Consider the following 23,067-nt stretch of genomic DNA (forward strand, 5'->3'; position numbering starts at 1 on the left):
TGGCCAGATCAAGAACACTCTCCAGGAGGTAGCTGTATGTGTGTCAAAGTCAACAATCAAGAGAAGAAGACTTCACCAGAGTGAATACAGAGGGTTCACCACAAGATGGAAACCATTGGTGAGCCTCAAAAACAGGAAGGCCAGATTAGAGTTTGCCAAACGACATCTAAAAAAGCCTTCAAAGTTCTGGAACAACATCCTATGGACAGATGAGACCAAGGTCAACTTGTACCAGAGTGATGGGAAGAGAAGAGTATGGAGAAGGAAAGGAACAGCTCATGATCCTAAGCATACCACCTCATCAGTGAAGCATGGTGGTGGTAGTATCATGGTGTGGGCATCTATGGCTGCCAATGGAACTGGTTTTCTTGTATTTACTGATGATGTGACTGCTGACAAAAGCAGCAGGATGAATTCTGAAGTGTTTCGGGCAATATTATCTGCTCATATTCAGCCAAATGCTTCACAACTCATTGGACGCCGTTTCATAGTGCAGATGGACAATGACCCAAAGCATACTGCAAAAGCAACCAAAGAGTTTTTTTAAGGGAAAGTGGAATGTTATGCAATGACCAAGTCAATCACCTGACCTGAATCCGATTGAACATGCATATCACTTGCTGAAGACAAAACTGAAGGGAAAATGCCCCAAGAACAAGCAGGAACTGAAGACAGTTGCAGTAGAGGCCTGGCAGAGCATCACCAGGGATGAAACCCAGCGTCTGGTAATGTCTATGCATTCCAGACTTCAGGCTGTAATTCACTGCAAAGGATTTGCAACCAAGTATTAAAAAGTGAAAGTTTGATTTATGATTATTATTCTGTCCCATTACTTTTGGTCCCTTAAAAAGTAGGAGGCACATATGCAAACTGTTGTAATTCCTACACCGTTCACCTGATTTGGATGTAAATACCCTCAAATTAAAGCTGACAGTCTGCAGTTAAAGCACATCTTGCTCGTTTCATTTCAAATCCATTGTGGTGGTGTATAGAGCCAAAAATGTTAGAATTGTGTCGATGTCCCAATATTTATGGACCCGACTGTAGGTGCTCTGCCAGCCCCCATTAAAAACTCATTAATCTCTTGTGCCCAGAGGAAGTACATCCTCGATTAGTGTTCTACTCCTGTGTGCCAAATGCTCCTAGCTGTAATTAATGCACCCCTTGCACCCGCATCCTGCCAAAAGGTCCCCCAAATTCAATTAATGTATTCTCCCCACTGTCATTCTGTTGTACAGCAACAAATTCAATTACTGTATTTCCTTTGCTGTACATCCCTGTCTTGTGCCCAAATGTAGTACCATCCCTAATTAAGGCCTTAATTTTTGTGCCAAAGGAAGTGCTTCCCATCTCCAATGCAATTAGCCTTTCTTGCCAAATGTTCCCTAATTCAAATCAAGGCATCCCCTCCATTGTCATCCAAATGTCCCCAAACTCGATCAAGGCATCTCCTCCATTGTCATCCAAAATGTCCCCCAACTCAATCAAGGCATTCCCTCCATTATCATCCTGCTAATGACCCCCTCCACCTCTCGTTCTGCCCCGGTTTAAGAGGTCAGTGCTGGGCTCTTCCCAGGCATCCACTCTGCTGTGCAGCCACTGAGGGATCCCAGCTGCAGCGGGACTCTAGTGGCCAGACTCTGCCTAAGCCCCATTGGAGTAAGGGGGACCCCAGAAGCTACATCAGCCCTGCCTGAGACGCTGTCAGCTCTGCCTGAGGCTACCACATCAGCTCTGCCTGAGACTACCAAATCAGTTCTGCGTGAGTGTATGCTTCCCCTGTGTTATCTGAACTGTTTATGAACTGCCTCCTACCTCCCTGTTGGATAACAAACTGCTATAGAGACTTTACCTTTGCCAACCGGCGCTGCATTACAAGTATTTTGGGCTCTCTCTCTCTCTGCACTACTCCCCATTGAGTGACGGTTGTCTGTTTTAATCAATCTTTAAGTGTTTGCCGTCTGCTTTGTGTGTTCTGTCCTGCCTACCCTCCGTCACAGCTGCATGTTGAGTTATTTTGAGAGGACAGCAAATTTACACTGTTATACAAGCTGTACACTCACTACTTTACATTGTAGCAAAGTGTCATTTCTTTAGAGTTGTCACATGAAAAGGTATAATAAAATATTTACAAAAATGTGAGGGGTGGACTCATTTCTATGAGATACTGTATGTGCTCATTCAAAGATGGGCAGGTTATTTTATCACTCCTTCTTTGGAAGAGATCTGCCCATCTATATCTGCCTTGTATCTACAGCCTAAAAAGACCAGCCACACCACCCAAGCCCTGAGGAGGCCCTTAGCCTCTCTAATGCTTACCAATGTTAAAAGTTGGCCCTTTATAAGTCACTGCAGAATTCACAGACAAAAAAATGACAGTACACTAAATGCATCCATTACCTCCCACTAAGAACACTATTATTTATTCAGGGAATACAATAGATGTGTCCAGAATGCAAACCATCACAAAAACACAAAAAAAAAAAGGTAGGGATAGAAGTCCACTGACAACTTAAGATATTTTTTAAGTTTAGCTTTACTCTGACATCTCTTTAAGGGAGTGTCCCTATTTATTCAATTGTGGAACTGAGCCTTCATGGAAATACCTTTTTTTGGTCCAGAATAGACCTGCTATTTCTTTCAGGGTAAAGCTAAAAATTTTTAAAAAAAGGTAACTTTACATAGCAAAGTAGGAAAAAACAAAAAAAAGTTATTGCTCTGTGTAAACCAAAATGAATACAGTTACCATAGGTTTTCAAAGCCATGTATATGCTTTCAGTTTCCTCTAACATTTATATATAGCCTCTAAAAACACAAAAGTAAAGCTGAAAACGAGCATCTTTAATACTGGATACTTGTCCCTACTCCAACTGTACCCAAAGTATTCAACATAACACACATACTATGCCTACTCTTAACTGTAGGCACATGCATCTGTGAAGCTATTGTCGTTTAATTTGTCCCTACCTTGTTCTTTACAAAAACTTCAATATAAACTAATTGAAAATAAAAGTAAAGCTAAAGAACCACTACTGTCACATTTAAATGAAACTTTAAAAAAAAAAATCTTAAAAAATAAGAAGCTAAATAGCTTTAATCTTAACAGTGGGTATATTCAGTTCTTGCCGCACACAAACAACCCAAGCTCCCATTCACACCCAAGAATTTTGTCACGATTCCCAAAGAACGAGAGTGCGTTATTCTCAATGGGTCTGTTTGCGCCTAACACACCTGTTGCTAGGGAGCTCCTGTGAGCTCTTTTGGGACAGAACCACATGTTTTTGGTTCTTTTGACTAACTTTGAAAAATGCTTGAAATCCCTGTGTTCACATGCATATTTCAAGATCTTTTATTAAAAGTCTATGGGGCCATAAACATGTTTTTTCTCCTGTACCACAAGTTGTACTGACAAATGCTTCAAAAACACCTTTATATCACCTAGGCCAGGGGTCTGCAACCTTTAAGACATAAAGAGCCACTTGGACCAGTTTCCGAGAGGGAAAAAACGACTGGGAGCCGCAAAACCATTGCAACATTTAAAACAAATCCAACACTGCATATATTGCAAAAAGCGCTCTGGTCATGAAGGGGGTTTAAGGGCCCAGTAAGCAAAGGGTTAATCAGGGCCACAGTGTATCGTCATAATCACAATCATAGCCTTAGGTCAGTGGTGGGCAACCTTTTTTTTCAACTGAGCCAAATCTCGCCAAAACCACGATTGAAATTTATTTTGAGAGCCACATTTTTAAAACTAAAAATACGTCCTCCATATAGTAATTCATCCCCCATATAGTAATTCATCCCCCATATAGTAATTCATCCCCCATATAGCAATTCATCCCCCCTATAGTAATTCATTCCCCATATTAAGTCCCCAAGTCCCCCCTGTGTCAATTCACTTACCTTTGCTCCGCGCGTTCCTCTCGCCGTGTTCCCGCGCCGTTCCGGTGTAGCATGAAAATCTGTCTCCTATGAGGATCTGTCCCCCTCGACGTATCTGCGCATGTACCAGTTTCAGGCATTAGCAGCCGATCGGCGATCTCCGGCACATGCGCAGATACGTTGAGGGGGACAGATCCTCATAGGAGACAGATTTTCATGCTACACCGGTCTTCAGGGCGGACTGTGGGAGGAGCCTAGCGGGAGCCTAGCTCTGCGGGCCGGATTAAAAGGTCTGCCGGGCCGTATACGGCCCACGGGCTGTAGTTTGCCCATTGCTGCCCTATTGCCTGTCACCTGGTGGGCAGTGTGCTCCGGAGCCGCAGCCAAGGTGAAAAAGAGCCGCATGCGGCTCTGGAGCCGCGGGTTGCCGACACCCGACCTAGGCTATGCTTACTGCACATCTGAATGGGGGCTCAAACCCCACTTTTTGTAATACTATTACCAATCTGCTTGCTTCCCGGCCATATCCCAGTCAACTTCTTGTGCACTTCTGGTCAATTACTGATGGGTGGCCTTGCATTCCAACAGCAATACACTCAACTATTTGCAGATCACTGATGGGTACCCTTGCTAACATGACACAGATGAGGACCGTGGCCACAGCACGAAGTAAAAAAAAAAAAAAAAATCAAATTTATCCTTCTTGTGGGTGCCTGATCACTGCATGATCTGTGTATAGTATGGTATACAGTTGTGTTCAAAATAATAGCAGTGTGTTGAAAAAAAGTGAATAAAGCTCAAAATCCTAATAGCTTTTATTTTCATACACACAAATGCATTGGGAACACTACACATTCTATTCCAAATCAAAACATGAAGAAAAATCTATCATATTTGTGTTGTTCCTCTAAAATAATTGAAGAAAAGTGAATATTAGACCGTTCAAAAAAATAGCAGTGTTTGTATTCTTCTTTACAAACTCAAACATTCACTATATAAACTGAAAAATGTTTGAAGATTTTGCTTTCCTTTGAATCACTTCATTAATATTTAGTTGTATAAGTACTGTTTTTGAAAACTGCTGTACATCTGTATTGCATGGAGTCAACCAACTTCTGGCACCTGTGAACAGGTATTCCAGCCCAGGATGATTGGACTACATTCCACAGTTCTTCTCCATTTCTTGGTTTTGCCTCAGAAACTGCATTTTTGATGTCACCCACAAGTTTTCTATTGGATTAGGATCCGGGGATTGGGCTGGCCACTCCATAACGTCAATCTTGTTGGTCTGGAACCAAAATGTTGCACGTTTACTGGTGTGTTTGGGGTCATTGTCTTGTTGGAACACCCATTTCAAGGGCATTTCCTCTTCAGCATAAGGCAGCATGACCTCTTCAAGTATTCTGATGTATTCAAACTGATCCATGATATGCGATAAATAGGCCCAACACCGTAGTATGAGAAACATTCCCATATCATGATGCTTGCGCCACCATGCTTCACTGTCTTCACAGTGTACTGTGGCTTGAATTCAGTGTTTGGGGGTCGTCTGACTAACTGTGTCTGGCCACTAGACCCAAAAAGAACAACCTTACTTTCCTCAGTCCACAAAATGTTGCGCCATTTCTCTTTAGGCCAGTCAATGTGCTTTTTGGCAAATTGTAACCTCTTCAGCACGTCTTTTTTTCAACAGTGGGACTTTGCGGGGGCTTCTTGCAGATAGCTTGGCTTCACATAGGCGTCTTATAATTGTAACAGTACTCACAGGTAACTTTAGACCTTCTTTGATCTTCCTGGAGCTGACTGTTGGCTGAGTCCTTGCCATTTTGGCTATTCTTCTATCCATTCGAATGGTAGTTTTGCGCTTTCTTCCACGTCTTTCAGGTTTTGGTTGCCATTTTAAAGCATTTGTGATCATTTTAGCTGAGCAGCCTATCATTTTCTGCACTTCTTTATATGTTTTCCCCTCTCCAATCAACTTTTTAATCAAGGTACGCTGTTCTTCTGAACAATGTCTGGAACGACCCATTTTCCTCACAATTTCAGAGAGAAATGCACTGTAACCAGCATGTACAACATTTGCTGCCTTCCTTAAATAAGGGCAATAATTGCCACCTGTTTTTCAAAGAATGAATGACCTCACTAATAGAACTCCACATTGCTATAATTTTGAACATGCCCCTTTCAATTAGTGATTCAATTACACAGAATCAGCAGCATGCATGTCATGACTGTTGGATTTCTATTACTCTACTACGCCTGCTAGTAAATTATTTGCCATGTAGAAATATCATTTCTACCAAAAACAGTGATTGATCAGGTTAGTGATGTCTGACTGCTATTATTTTGAGCACAACTGTATGTATATGACACAAAGCATGAGCTTAGGTTCATTTCAATCCTAGCCATTAACAAAATTTCTAGAGATTGAACATTTTTAAATTGCAAAAGCAAGTTAAAGGAACAAAGTAACCTACCATTAAAAGTTTAAATATTCATATTGCAGGATAATGGTTAACTTTGCCTTGATCCTGTCAAGCGCTTTTGCAATCTAAAGCTGGATAGAAGTTGTTAAAATTGCAAGAAAATTGCTTTCTTGTATGACTATCAGAAAACTTTATATAGGTACTGTCATTACTACAGGCACTTAAAGCAAATATCATGGCCAGTCCCATCCTTATTATGTGCTATTGCAGTATTTAATGGGAGGGCAGTGTTTGCTTTTGCACCTTTACACCCATATAAGGTGAACGAGTCATTCTATGTGCATTCATCAGGGTTTGGCTCAAAGTATACTTCTCTCTATGACACTACAGTATAGGTTAATGATTCATGTAAGCCACCATCATCTTCTACTAAATCATCAAACTGCATGTCGCATAGCCTGTCCTAGCAACAGCACTAAGCACAGAAGCAGCTTGAGATATTGACAATAGCCGTTGTGTAAATAGTCAGCTCAATACTCGTATCAATGCAAAATCTCTTCAAACATTAATGAGATCACTATGTTCATAATCTACATTATCTGCGACCTGAGGGATGGATACTCTGTGTGAAAGGCATAATTAACAGGAGGTTAACCCCCTGGACAGGAGAAGGTAAAACAAGTTGGGCAAACTGTGCCTGCAGTAAAACAGTGGAGGATCCCACAGGCATATCTAAAACCTTCAGGGCCCCTGTGCAAGAAATCCTGAAGGCCCCCCCCCCCCACACAGTAGCAGAATGGGAGGGCCTGGTCACAAGTGAAACCTTGGTAGTTCCCCCACTTTTGTCAGGAATATTTTTTTTTTTTCTTATCCTATGTGTTGTTTTTTGCTACAATTTCATTATTTTATACAATTTTTTTTAGGAGCCCCATTAGGCAGGCTCTCATGAAACCTTTGGTGTTTCACCTTTGAGACTGAGAAAGGAGATTGAGGCCACAGCCCTCAATCTCCATCGCTTCAGCTGCACAGAATGAATGGACAGAAATAGCTCTGTACAGAGCATTCCATTTATTTACAAAACGCAGTACAGATCACTGACTATTCATTAAGGCTCGGTTTCTATGAACCCAATTCCAAAGTCATGTGGCTTACAGTACAACATTAGAGTCCAACTTTGATACGAACTTTTACACAATGTGGGATTGAAGTCATACCAAGTCAAACCAAAGTAGTACAGGAACCCACAGCAGTAAAAATCAGTCTTTATATGCAGTAAAGCATGCTTGTTATACACACTGTGGAATCCAAGGGGGTTAATCCTCTGCAGTGTGTAAAAAGGCTGTTTGATCCTGTCTTCTCTGCCCCTCTTGTTGAAACCACCTGACACAGACTGAAACCGTAGTCACATGCACATGCTCAGTTTCATGTGTATTGCTAAGGTTTTTTGTTTTTTTTCTTGGGAGAGTGTCTGGACAGTTCTGATTGGCCCTGTGCTGATCACATGCAGAGGGTCAGAGGGTTTAACATCCTCCTAGAGCAGAAAGAAAACTCCTCCTACAAGCTTTAACCAGTGCTCTGCTGAAGTCACAAGACTGCTCTAACGGCTGATGAGAAAAAAGGTATTTAGAAGTTTATATTTACTACATTATACAGGATTTATAAAGCGCCAACAGTTTGCGCAGCACTTTACAAAATGAAGGTAGACATTACAGCTACAATACAGTTTGGTACAAGAGGAAACAGAGGGCCCTGCTCGTTACAATAATTGCATTTCCATGTTGTGGGTACTGTGGGAGACCAGAAATAGTGAATGCAGGGTCCTGGGTTTAGTAACATTTTAAATACACAGGTTCTGAGGCTAAATTATTGCACACAAGACACTCGGGAAGTTTAATTACCACCTTAATCAGACTCAGAACCTGTGTAATTAATATGCGTTTGGTTTTAAAGGGATAAGGTGGCAACCCTAATCCAACTTGGGGTCACATAGGTTGGATCCTATGTCGCAGCAGTGTGAACCGATCCTAAGACAAGGAAAGGGCAAGTAAATGACACATTTACCGGCCCATTCCCGGCTCTCCATGCTGACAGCATTCCCCACAGCAGCAGGTGGGAGAGGGGAGGCAATAGGTCAGCAGTGCTGTAGGGGGCCGGGGGGGGGGGGGGGCTGAGGGATCACACAGGAAGTGGATAGGAAGGTGGTGGGTCGGCACATAGAGGAACGGTTTCCCTCCATTTTCCTTCTGCAGCCGTTGAAAGGCTGCAGGAGAAAAATAGAGGGGATCACTTCCTGTGTATGCTGCCCCCACCACTCCTCTTATCCAGGTGTACAGGGGGCCATAAGGGTCCCCTGGAGCATAGGGCAGGGTCGCAATTGCAACTCCTGTACATACGCAAACACAAATGCTCCTGCGCTTGGGGATGGATTCGATGCAGGCTACAACCACATTAAGAATGTCCTGGAACATGCACACCTTGCTGCTCTCAAATAGACTGCAGGAATCCAAATATACTGTATGAGGAAAGAACAGAGTTGGTTGTGTAAAAGATGATCAAGCTAAATACATAGATACAATTTATGCAGTTTAGTTTTACCTGCTAAAGGATTTATACTTCTGTGCATTTAGTCCTAAAATTTCTACAGCTATGTCATATAGAATAGTCCTGTCTGGCAGGGAGGGAGTCTGATCTTTCTTCTGCTGCAGTTTCAGTCCCATTTTGTTTTGGTCCTGTCCCAACATTCCTGTCATCTATACTTTTTATCTGCATTTCTTCATTGGACATCAATTTAGTATTTTAAGTACTAGCATTTCTGTGCAGTTTTATGCGTTTATACTGGTGACGATTGTGACATTTAATTTTATGCATTTTTGGCATTTATATTTTTAGCGCTGCACTATATTTTTACATTACGATTTTAGAAGGTTTGTGGTTTCCTTTTAGTGTATCAGCTGCTATTTAAAAGTGCTCACTGAGTCCTATTTTTACTGTTCTAGCAGTGCACAGATGTGTGAAAGGGCTCTGCTTGGCTTTCGGGTAAACCAGCACTAAGAGCAGAGTGGTTTTTTTTGGTGGCCTGTTATGGCACAGTAAGGGGGGGGGGGCTTCCATTCGCTCATCCTCCCCCTTTCCTGACCTGCTCAGATAAAGGTCTGGCATTTTTTTTGGGGGGGGGGAGGGGGGGGGGGGGGGAAGACACCCTCACGCCATTTTTTTTTACATTTTGGCATGGGGGTTTCCTCCAAAATTCATACCAGACCCGAAGGGTATGGTACGTATGAGGGGGGAACCCCACACTTTTTAATTGCTTTTTGCATTTAGCCATCAGTGGGGGACCCTGCTGACAGCTGAAACATGAAAGAACGTTTTTCACAACTAAAATACCACATGACCCAATATAACTCATGCAGTATTTTAGTAGCTGCGCAGTATCTTACCGCATACTCAGATGTGGTAAGATACCACTTTGTGAATTGTCTCCTCTGCTCAAAGTTGAACTTTCGTTTGAATGTTGACTGCAAACCGAACAGGGGGGTGTTTGGCCCATCACTAGTACTGAGTGGATAGAAACAAATCTTGTCACAAAACAGCTTCCATATATACATATCCTCTGTATCCTGAGCCCTTTGTCTAGAGTTCAAGCTTAAACCTGTTTTAAACAAATATTGTGCAAATACAAGCGTAAGATATTTTACTTTAATATTTGTGTCCTTTCAATACCAAATGGTGTCTCTTCAAAATGGCTAACGACTTTTGGATCCCAAAGAAGACTAGACAAATATCTCGGCAATGCAATGGCAAGGCGAGAGAGATTGCACATGTTGCTGGAGGAGAGTGCTTTGGAATGCAAGTGTGCCATAAAGTGCCAATATGCAAGTTACACACATTATGGTCCCAGGTAGAAGGGGGGAAATTTGTGCATTGGGTTCCGATTTTAGGCTTGCTAAAGTTGCACTGGTGCCACAAGTATAGCATACAGACATATGCAAAGATTAGAAAAATTCTTTATTCCTGCACGCTATACTCATGTTTATGCAACTCACCAGAGCTTTCAAGGCATGACAAATATGCCAGAATTTAGATTTCACGTATACAGTTGCCCATAAGCAAGAGTGTTCCAGTTTCATTTTTTTTTTTAACAAAACAAATACTATATTATAGGCGTAAGAATTTCCTTTAACATTTTTAGATCACAACTAACAGTACTGTTTAAGACAATACAATCCTTTTTTTTTTTTATCTACTGGTCACTTGTGCCCAACATTTGTTGAGAAAGCACAGAAGGGTTTTAGAAGTATTACAGAAGTGTTGGCATATCAAGAAACATTTGCCGACACAACTGTGTCCAAGAGCTTAGACTTCAACACACGCATAAAAACCTATTCAAAGCAATGCCACCCCATAACAAAACATAGGACATCTAAAACACAGGAGCAACATTTGTATACATTACAGCCTGGCAGTCCTTACAATGTGGAGGTTGCATTAGTTTATTTTTTTGGAAAGTAAAGAAAAAAGTAAAAAAAAAAAAAAAAATGCAGCCCTCCCTCCAACATATACAGTGGAGTGAAAATAAGGAAAAAAAGCAAGTTAAACCAGGAAACTAATGCAGCCACCATATCTAAAGCTGGCCAAAGATGGTTTTCTTTTTCTTCATCCAGCCCACAGATGGTCTTTCACCTACACCAGTGTGGTTGATGAAAGAATCCCTCCTGTTGGTTGGGGCACTATGTTCTGACAGCTCACTTTTCTCCAATCAGCTGAAAGGTTTTCCAACATCCTCCTTTGATATGTCGATCAAACAATCAACTTCTGTTGAACAGGGATAGCCACACACTGATCAAAAATTCATACTGAACAGGTCAAATATTTGATACTACAAAAAGTGGTCACTGCTCCAGTCTATAACTGGCCTTCACAGAAAGGAGAAAATATTTGATACGTCTATGGTCAGCTTAGGAACTGGTGAGCTGCATGAAAATTAATTTTTGTATTTGGGTTTAGATATACTTTAGGGCTTATTCACAACAGCAGTGGCATTATACAGTAGATGGGGTTTTTATACAGTTAATATGTTAGGTTTGTATTATTCTACATTGAGGGGACGCTACTCTTACAGGTATCTGGAAAAATGTATGCAATGAGAAATTTCTCAAGGGCGCTTTACCACCCACCCATAAGAACCGCAAACTTCTCTGTCCTTTAACCTAAACCTGTACATACTGTAAACACCGCAGCTATAGGTGAGGCACAGAGAGGTAGAGTGCTCATAAAAACGTAAGAATCATAAAAACTGGATGTCAGATGGAGAAGGCATATAGTAAGAAAAGGAGAAAAAAGGCATTACAGGTGTGTTTTTGTTCTCAAATGGCAACTTCTTTCTGAAATAATGTGAGACACAATGTACTGTCCGACTTCAGAAGCATTAAAATTAAATACTAATATAACTAAAAACATAACCATTGAACGCAGTTATAAAATTCTTAAAGAAAACTGAAGCAGAACCCCAGCCAAACCAAGGACAAAAATGAATGGTCTGTTAAAGCCTCATCAAAACAGGGCAGAGGGTTGTACAGTGTGAAAAGGTTTGTGTTCATGTGGTAGGGTGGGACTCAGGAGTGAGAAGTGTTTGCATACATCTACCTGCACAAAGCAGGAACAGGCTGCAGCTTTTTTGAATGCAACTGCACATCTAAGCATTTAAATGCTCGCAGGGAGGGATGAGTGGCCCTGGATGTAGACAACATAGCAAAGATAGAATAACAAATCCAGCTTTTGCTGACATATTCAGCTTCAATCCAGAGATTCCAGAGAGTACTTTTGTCTGCCTCTAGATGTCCTCAGTCAGTTTGATGGCCAACATCATTCAACCCACTTTCTCTGAGCCCTGGTCGACTTGGATCTGCCCCAGCCTGTGACTGGACAGTGAAAGGTAAGAGCACAATGAGGAGCTCATCTCTCTGCAACTCCTCTCTCTCATCCTATCAGTAGAATTATTGTCAAAGCATGAACCGATTGGCTCCTTGTACTGCTTTTTCCCCTCACACATGAGCCCAGCTGTACAGGGACTGCAAGATACCAGGTCAAATTCACTACTACTTACTGTTTGCACTTAACAAAAACAATGTGAAATCTAAAGCCAAAACTTTTTCCCTTCCATTTTGGATAGGGAATATTTAAAGCTCATCTCCAGGAAAGTGCCAAGAACCACCACCATTGCAGTGGACCCCCAGCCCCCTGTACTGCAACGATTAAATACTTGTTTAGTCTCAGGGGGATCTGAATAGGCATTATTACTTAGCTGCTTCCCCACTCTGGCACTCCTCTCCCTGAAGTTCCAGTCTTTGGGCAGGGCCTCAGTGTCATCACATGAGCACTGCAACCGCAATCCAAACCACCTTAGAGAGGAAACAGCAGGGGAACACTAGAACACATTTTTTCAGATTGAGGGAGCCGTCCATAGCCAGGAAGAAGTGTTTCTCCTCATCTGTGTACCCCTAGACTAAACAAGCATTTAACTTTTTGCTTTCTGCGCCCCATTTGAGAGTCTTGTTCACTTCCTATCCAGTAAATACAACAGGAAGTGAGAAGAAATCTCCCCATAGGTAGGCAAGTCACCTCATTCATGTTTTTGCATCTGGAGCCGTGCCCATGTTTCTCTATAAAAAGGGAGCTCACCTGCCCCCAGCACAACTGTCACACTAGGATGAGTGGCTGCATCTATACAGCCACTGCATCCCCATAGAGAAATATGGGCTGCCTGCATGCAACTGCATGCAGTCTCAAACAAGGTTCTCATTCATGTGGTCACTGCACCTAAAAGAATGCGCTTTTAGTTCACAGAGACCTTCAGTCTCAGTTGCAGCAGTCAACCAAACAAGAGAAATAAAGAAGGTGAAATCTCCAAAATGGGGACACAGAAAGCATTACAAACCTGACAAGTGGTTAGTTTACCCCTCCTTTACTTTATGCAAAAAACAAATAAAAATTTGCTTTAGATGCAATATATTGTTTACAGAGCTACATTTAAGGCCAAGTTTGCTTTTGTAAAAATGTATGCATTTTTTGTTTGCATGTAAAACATTTTAATTTTTGTCATAGGAGACTGCAGAGCATTGCACCAGCAGATCACAGGTGCATTGTCAGGCTCCTGCAGACTTTCAGCACAGCTGTTTGACTGTACCTCCTGTACAGACAGTTAAAAAGCAGAAGAACTACAAATGGTTGGCCATGGTGGCAGATTGGACTTGTAGTTCATTCATTCACAGAACTCTGTGAATAAATAGTGCTTTTGGGTAGGCGGAGCCATGCACAGCTGTGTTATTTTTTTTTGTGACAGTGGGTATCCCCTCCCTGCTGTCATGATGAGAGTTTTGGGTGGGGGGGGGGGGGGCGCGCAAGCTTCAGTAACATGTTACAACCTAAATATGGGTGTAACATGTAACGTAAGACTAAAGGTGTACTTATCCTTTACATTTCTTACTTCTCTCTCTGCCTAGAGGTCAGCTTTAATGTATTTTAAAATAAAGCTAGCATAAACACCTGCATCTGTCATAATATTAGCTTTCTTCACTGCAAGATTCACACTGGCAGAAGGAGGGAACTATAGGTCTCCTTACATACATTCCCACCCAACTATTTCAAATAACACATACAGTATCCTGTCCAACTGCCACAAATACAAATACTACCCAACTATATAAAAATGCTACAACTGTGGCCAAACCTGTGGAAATGCACAGCCAACGTTTTTTCAGCTGTTAACTTCTCTATACAGCAAAGTTTATTGCAACTCTAGTTCAGCAACAGCTGGAAAGCAGAGAAGTGTGAAAAGCCATCACAAATGCAACCTCTGTGCACTTTGCACACACCGACCACTTTATTAGGTACAGGATGGATCTATGCTTTCATGTTTGCGCCCAATTCTGACCTTACCATATGAATGTCGCAGCAACCAGTCTGCCCATAATCCTCTGACATCAACAAGGCATTGTCATCCATACAACTGCCATTCACTGGATATTTCCTCTTTTTTGGACCACTCTCTGTAAACCCTAGAGATGGTTGTTCATGAAAATCCCAGTAGATCAGAAGTTTTTGAAATACTCAGACCAGTCCATCTGGCACCAACAGCCATGCCATGTTCAAAGTCACCTAAATTCCATTTCTTCCCCATTCTGGTGCTCGGCTGAACTTCAGCAAGTCGTCTTTACCACGTCTACATGCACCGAGTTGCCACCATGTAATTGGCTGATTAACAATTTGTGTTACCAAGCAATTGAACAGGTGTACCGTACCTAATAAAAGTGGGCGGTGAGTGTATGCAACATACAACAGCTGCAACAGACACGCTCTACCACCAATAAGAACCAAGTTCAACCATGAAGTCTGAGGGTTTCATTTCATTACAAAAGTGGACAATTATTTTCACATAGTACATTACAGGATGATTCTGATTCTCTTAAACTGATTTTTTTTTTTTTCAAATTCATTCTCCATCCATTAGCAGAGGCTGAGATTTCAATCTAGGAAGCAGAGAATAGAAGTCTCCTGAATAAAGAAAGCAGTTAGTTGGTTGGGAATTGCAGGAATGCAGGGACTGTGGTAATCAAACACCATGCTGAAATTTGATCATGTAGAAGTTGTAAAATGCACACACACTTAGAGGAACAAGGTTATTCACCAGCATACACAGAAAGAATTTGGTTCATATTTAACCCTCCAAGTGCTTGGAACAATCTCACAATATTTCAAGCCTCAATGCACACCAACATTTTAACCTTTTATATCTGAATATTGCATTTATTCTGGTTTTTGGATAATAGTTTTTTGGTACATCAGTCCTTTTCCACTCATTTTCAGCAAGTCATATGAAATTATTATTATACAGTATTTATAAAGCGCCAATAGTTCGCTCAGCGCTGTACATTACAAAGGGGGACAGAACATGAGACAGAATACCAATACAATGCAAAACATGAGGGGATCGAGGGCCCTGCTCTTCCGAGCTTACAATCTAGAAATCCTGGGAGAACCTTGAGATATATTAGAGAATCTTGGGGAATTCAGTCATCAGGGACAATCTGTTCTCCCCAGCAGTGAATTGGCATGGGGCTTAGATGGCTAAATGGCTTTCCTGTAGCATCTAACTGAACTCTATTGGAGAACCACTACCAAAATATTTGAGTTATTCACCCTGAGGTCATTACAGAGGACAAGGTGGCACTCTTTACGTCTGGAGGAAAAGAAATTTAATCTCCAAACACGGAAAGGTTTCTTCACAGTGAGAGCTGTAAAAATGTGGAAAAGACTCCCTCAAGAGTTTGTTCTGGCCAGCTCAGTGAATTGCTTTAAAAAAAAGGCCTGGATTCTTTCCTAGATACACAAAATATAACTGGATACTAACATTTATAGGTAAAGTTGATCCATGGAATATCTGATTGCCTCTTGGGGGATCAGGAAGGAATTTTTTTCCCTGCAGGAGCAAATTCGATCATGCTTTGCTGGGGTTTTTTGCCTTCCTCTGATCAACTGTGGGTATAGGATTATAACTTTTTTTTTTGTTAAATGGTTGAACTGGATGGGCTTTTGGTCTTTTTTCAGCCAGACTAACTATGTAACCATGAAGGCAGCTGTCCAAAAGCTCCACAATCCAATCTGTGATTAGGTAGAAAAAACATATCAACTGCCTGAAATATAGCTTGACATTAACTACAGATAATCCCTGACCTACAAGAAATAATGTCTCCTAGTGCAAAATTTCCCCACTCAGATAACCGAGTTCCACTGCATTACATAGAGGTCAAAGCCTATATAAACCCATGTCATTCCCCAACATAATCAAATAGAAGCACAACAAAGCAGGCACCACAAAGTCACCCTACAGAATTATAGTCTGCTTTTCACTGCATAGAAGAGACCCCAATCCCAGGACATACATGTTCCTAAATCATTAGCTTCACTCCAACTCAGAGCCCTGATCCTCCACTTATCCACAACATGTTACAATTAAATAGCATGGCTCCCCATCAGTTGTTGAGGTACTTTGCACAGAATCTTGGGATACTGGGAGCAGGAACACACTCTTACAAATGGTTTCAAACATTTTCCTAATTGGATTCATTTGGAGAATGTGTTTATCCTGGCGAAAGTTCTTGTGTGAGAACAATTTTAAAATCGACCCCTTTGTGCTGTAAATGTGATTGGGTTTGGGGCGACTGGTTCACTTTTAAGCAGTGGAAGTTGAAGTTATGCATGTTGAGGTACGTCTGCCCCAACATGAACCCACCAAACACAGAAGGACAAAAGTGCAGGCAAGCTTTATTTCCTGCAGCAGGCCTAGGGCTGCGAGACATTCATTTCTTCCAAACCATGCAGCCAAAAGCAAAATTGTTGAAAACGGTAAATAGCTCTTCACTTTGCAGAATTACTGATAAAAGTAAGGCCACTTTTCTATAAACCAGTCACTTAGACTGCAGACCTCTGCCCAAGTATCACATTGTCAAACTGAAATTAGCAGACGTAAATCTCGAAGGTTAACGCTTAAAAATTTAAAATAAGCAATGTAACCAACAGACTTCTTCCCTTCCTCAGACAGGAAGCCTAGCTCCCGTTCAACACATTCCACTGGGATTATGTAACACTCCTTTACAGTACAGCATTATGAAGACAAGGATTATTGTTCATTGCTCTGAAATATGGTACTAGCAGCAGAAAGAATTTCAGAATTCAAATCTAAATATTTAAAAATGTGCAATAGAATACATAATAGTCCATAAAGGTAAAAACCATTACCCATTAGATTTAAATCCTAAACGATGATCACACTTACATCACACAGGCAAAGCATTTAAAAGCGATACTAAAGTACATTTTTTTTGTCTTAAAATAAAAAAAAAGATGTTATACTTACCTGCTTTGTGCAATGATATTGCACAGAGCGGTCCTTCACCTGCTCTTTGGCGGTCCCCTCTGGCGCTGTCCACTCAGTTATCTGAGCATCCCCTTAGCACGCCAGGCACTATGGGGGCACCCGCGCACATGTGATCCTGAACCAGGCTGTGTGCATCCATAGGCATACACAGGGCCAGTGAGTCACGCCCCCACTCCCTCCTCAAAATGAGTTTGACTAACAGCAGGATCCCATAAGCTCTCAGTATCTCCTGTGAAACCAGGAAGAGAGGAGAGAGGGTGCTGCAGCCAGGATATTGCTGAATCGGTGAGAGGAGCCAGGTAAGTGTTTAGGACTGGGGAAGGTGAGGGTGGGGGTAGAGAGGTAGTGGGTCGTTTTTTTTACCTGAACACAAAAAAATGCATTAAAGTTTATATCTGTTCTCCCGCGGTACACAGAACATGGAAATGCAATAGTAAATATAAACTGCTAAATACATTTTCTCATCATCAGTATATAGCAGTCTTGTGACTTCTATCAGTGTCCATCCGAGCACTGGTTAAAGCTTCTAGGAGTTTTCATTCTGCTCTAGGAGGATGCAAGACCCCTGACCTCTATCTGGACAGTGATAATTGGCCCACATGCACTCTCCCAAGAAATAAGAAAAACCTCTCTAGGAATGCACACCAACTGAGCATGTGCAGAGTGACTCCAGATATCTATCTTATCAGGAGATAAGAGGGGGCACTGGAAGGGAAGGATCAGAGAAGTCGGGATCAAACAGCGGTTCTACACAATACAGAGGATTAACCCCTTAGGTTCCACATCGAGTATAACAAGCATGCTTTACTGCATATATACAGACTGATTTTACTGTTGTGGGTTTAGTAACACTTTAAAAGGAAAAAAATGTATTTTTATTCATTTGGATGAGCAGTAGTAGCGCCTTGAAGTGCAACTCTGCTTTTTTATTATAGGTATAGAGTCAACATTTTATGCAACACTTTTGTTCATTCACGTATGTCCCTGCCCTCAAGGAGCTTACAATCTAAAGGTCCCTAACTCACATTCATACATACACATAACTAGGGCCAGTTTTGACAGGATCCAAATTAACCTACCAACATGTTTTTGGAGGTGGGAGGAAACTGGAGTACCCAGAGGAACCCCACGCAGGCACAGGGAAAACATACACATTCCAGGCAGGTAGTGTCATGGCTGGGTCATGACAACTCTGCTGCCAGGTGGAAGTGCTAACCGCTTGAAGCTAACATCTTAGGTAAAGCTGATGGGGGCAAACATGTCACTTTACTGCCCTCCCCTAAACACACACACCCCAACCATTGCAGAAATTATATTTAAAAACACACAAATACAGTTGCAAGAAAAAGTATGTTAACCCCTTGGGATTACGTGGAGTTTTGCATGAATTGGGCATAAAATGTGCTCTGAACGTCATCTAAGTCACAACAATAGAAGAGCACAGTCTGCTGAACATAATACTACGCAAACATTAGATGTTGCCATGGTTTAATTGCACATAACATGTAAACATTCACAGTGCAGGGAGGAAAAAGTATGTGAACCTTTGGACTTAATAACTGGTTGTCCCTCCTTTGGCAGCAATAACCTCAACCAAACGTTTCCTGTAGTTGCAGATCAGACCTGCACAACGATCTGGAGTAATTTTGGACCACTCCTCTTCACAAAACTGTTTCAGTGTAGCAATATTCTTGGGATGTCTGGTGTGAATCGCTCTCTTAAGGTCATGCCACAGCATTTCAATCGGGTTGAGGTCAGGACTCTGACTGGGCCACTCCAGAAGGCGTATTCTGTGCTGTTGCAGCCATTGTTTTGTTGAATTACTTGTATGCTTTGGGTCATTGTCCTGTTGCATCACCCATCCTCTGCGGAGCTTCAGTTGGCGGACAGATGGTCGTACGTTTTCCTGCAAAATGTCTTGATAAACTCTGGAATTCATTTTCCCATCAATGACAACAATCCGTCCAGGCCCTGAGGCAGCAAAGCAGCCCCAAACCACGATGCTCCCTCTGCCATGTTTTACAGTGGGGATGAGGTTTTGATGTTGGTGTGCTGTGCCTTTTTTTCTCCACACATAGTGTTGTGTGTTCTTCCCAAACAACTCAATCTTGGTTTCATCTGTCCACAGTATTTTTTGCCAGTAGTGCTGTGGAACATCCAGGTGCTCTTTTGCAAATTTCAAACGTGCTGCAATTTTTTTTTTGGACAGCAATGGCTTCCTCCGTGGTGTCCTCCCATGTACTCCATTCTTGTTTAATGTTTTCCTTATTGTAGATGTGTCAACAAAAATGTTAGCATGTGCCAGAGATTTCTGTAGATCATTAGCTGACACTCTGGGATTCTTCTTTACCTCATGCAGCATTCTGCGCTGTGCTCTTGCAGTCATTTTTACAGGACGACCACGCCTAGGGAGAGTAGCAACAGTGCTAAACTTTCTCCATTTGTAGACAGTCTGTCTTACTGTGGACACATGAACATCAAGGCTTTTGGAGATACTTTTGTAACCCTTTCCAGCTTCATGCAAGTCAACAATTCTTGATCGTAGGTCTTCTGAGAGCTCTTTTCTGTGAGGCATGGTTCACATCAGACAGTGCTTCTTGAAACCAGTAAACCCAAAACAGGTGTGTGTTTTTTAAGGGCAGGACAGCTATCAACAACACATCCAATATCATCACACTGATTGGAGTCAAGGTTGGCTCACTCCTGGCTACAATTAGCTCTGGGAGAAGTCATTAAGCTAGGGCCTCACATACTTTTTCCTCTCTGCACTGTGAATGTTTACATGTTATGTGCAATTAAACCATGGCAACATCTAATGTTTGTGTAGTATTATGTTCAGCAGACTGTGTTCTTCTATTGTTGTGACTTAGATGATGTTCAGAGCACATTTTATGCAAAACTCCATGTAATCCCAAGGGGTTCACATACTTTTTCTTGCAACTGTAAACAGATCAATATCATATATAATAGATTTATCATTGGTGACTGGTGCACACTGTTGAAGAACAGGACCTGGATTCTTCTGGACTTGATTTAGTGTTTGTTCACATCCCATCAGTTGAGCTGTAGATATATGCCTTGATCGCACCATAAGGCTGTGTTGGAGTTCAGCAGCCCAGCTCATGTCACCACACCATTAAAGTTAACATCCTACAACAGGGTCACCCATCTAACAAATAGGTTTGCAAGGGGTGGGGGCTCTGAATAAAGACTGCCACTATGCAGCAAAAACTGTAACATTCATTTATAGTGTTATGGACATGGAACCCAGGTGGCCAAGCTTGGTGGCGTCAATATTTTTTGGTTGCACTGGATGGGTTCTTATCCCATTTAGGTTGTTTAGTTTGAAATCTGGTTTTGGGTGCAAATGATGATAGTATGTTGGTAACGTACTAAGGTATTAAACTAATGATAGAACCAATAGGGGTGCTGGTTCATCAGACAATTATTAAGCTGTGATTGTGTGATGATGAAATCTGGGACAAATGGACATACACATCAGTCATTTGTAAAAATGCCATTATGGGTTACCAGTAAAGGTATTTTTACAAACCACCAATGAGTACATTCATCTGTACCATACACTCACAGATAGTAAGGGTGTCATGGTGATCTGGAATTGTCCACTCCTGAGTCAAAGAAAATCTCTATCTTGAGAGGAATATAGCAGTGCCCATTTCCAAAAATGCTGTGTGGCCATCATATTATCCTGTTCCATGCAATAGGCCATTAAACTGCTATGCAGCGAAATACAGGTTTCTTAACTACATACTTGTACTTTGAGTTGCAGAATTAAAAATTATTAAAAAGTAAGCCGTTGATCCTAATAGCCAGTCAACTAGCATTTTCACATAGAGGCAATCAATACTAGCTGTCATAGCTCAGTAAATAATACGGAGCCAAATCCCTAGTTCTGCTGAGCTAAATTATACAAGAAAACACCCCATCCATAGGGCAGCACAGTGGCTAAATGGTTAGCACTTCCGCCTGGCAATACTAGGGTCGTCGGTTCGTATCCCAGCCACGGCACCACCTGCCTGGAGTTTGCATGTTCTCCCTGTGCCTGCGTGGGTTTCCTCCGGGTACTCAGGTTTCCTCACACACTCCAAAGACATGCTGGTAGGTTAAGTGGCTCCTGTCTAAATTGGCCCTAGTATGTGTATGTATGAACGCGAGTTAGGGACCTTAGATTATACACCCCTTGAGGGTCAGGAACTGATGTGAATGTTATATATATATATATATATATATATATATATATATATATATAGATAGCACTGCGTAAATGGATGGCGCTATACAAGTACCTGAAATAAATCTCTGCTTCTTACTTGCCTCAGTACTTGTATAGTGCAATCTTTCTGTTGACCACAGACAATGACATGCCAAGGAAAAGTAGAGACCTCACGCATGAGCTAGGACAAATTGCTGCAAATATGGGGATGGCACATAGAGGCACAATAACACAAAACAATCCAGGTATGTCTGCAGAGAAAGGGTTCTCTTCTAGAATAATGGTGTTCAGCTATGTTTTAAGTGTTTCAGACTGGAGCTGTAAGACTGTAGGTGACAAGGATCAGGATTCAGTAATGACTCAACTATGATCATAAGTGCACACACCTTCTGTATTTGCCAAGTGTTAACTGATAGCTTAATGGTCCACTATCACAAAAATATGGTGTTCTGATAACTATAGATTGTATATTCAGTATATCACATCCTTTATTTCACACATCTTTATCTATTTTTCTCTTCAAAATTTACATGCAGACTAGGCTGTCTAGCAAAAGAGTCAGGAGCTGGGAAAACCATAGCACTGCTACTGGGTGTATACAATGAACACCTTTTGGTCACAAAATCTTACCTGCTTCTTTCAAGTGGTTGTAGACCTCAGACATGGAAAATGAACAAAGCATATCCATCTATAGTGTGTACTTGTCTCAATCCAGAGTGCTAAGTGTCATTTCTCTCTGCTGCCTTGTTCTCCTGTTTGACAGCCTCAGCTCTGTTCCTGTGTGCAGGGGTGTGTGTCCATTTCCTCCAATCAGCTCTCAGAGCTCTTCTCACTGATGTAACTTCAGCTCCCCACCTCCTGCTTTTCAGGGCTGTTAGATCCTGTGTATACTCTGCACTTTGAATAGATGCAGGGGGAAGATGACTGTAGATAAACAGGTACAACCTATGTAGGAAGATTGGTTTAATCTCTGTGCATCACCCAACGCCAGTCACGTCACTGGATGTAAGAGTTTACAACCACTTTAAAAAGGCATCAATCTGTGCTTCCTGCACAGCGAGGTCACAGGATGCATGGCAAACCACTGGCCATGTGGTCTTAGAAGCAGATAGATATGGGAAGTGACATGTAAGTAAAAATAGCCAAAGTTTTACAGGTTTATACAAATGTTTGAGATATATAACCCAACAGTGGTCAGTTTGACACACCACTATGCAGACTGACTCCACCAAGATTTACTAATGAGCCAATACATACTGTGTAAAGACTACAGGCTTGGTTCACCCAAGGCCCTTTTCACATGGGTGCCTCTGTTCTGTCCCAGCCGGGGATCCAGGGACTAATCTCTACTAAAATGAACAAGAATAGAAATGGATGTCCCATGACATCTGTGTCTATATCAGGGGCGGACTGACCATTGGGGAACTCGGGCACTGCCCGAGGGCCCAGGGTTAGTAGGGGGCCCCATGAGATGTCCCCGGTACCTTTCATAGGCTTTTAGGGGTGTGGTTTGAGTGTGGGAGAGGACACAGGGGCCCCATGATCCCCTATTGCCCAGGGGCCCCAGGAGTTGTCAGTCTGCCCATGGTCTA

General features: G+C 41.9%; 1 protein-coding gene across 3 annotated transcripts in view; it reads right to left on the reverse strand.

The window, feature by feature from the left end:
* PLS3 (plastin 3) overlaps positions 1 to 23,067 on the reverse strand; it is a 152,284-nt gene that overhangs the window by 112,220 nt on the left and 16,997 nt on the right. The gene's annotated exons all lie outside the window — the stretch shown is intronic.

This window comes from Staurois parvus, unplaced genomic scaffold, assembly GCF_062004578.1.
Source record: "Staurois parvus isolate SC_StPar_1 unplaced genomic scaffold, SC_StPar_1.0 ptg001045l, whole genome shotgun sequence".
Classification (NCBI taxonomy): domain Eukaryota; kingdom Metazoa; phylum Chordata; class Amphibia; order Anura; family Ranidae; genus Staurois; species Staurois parvus.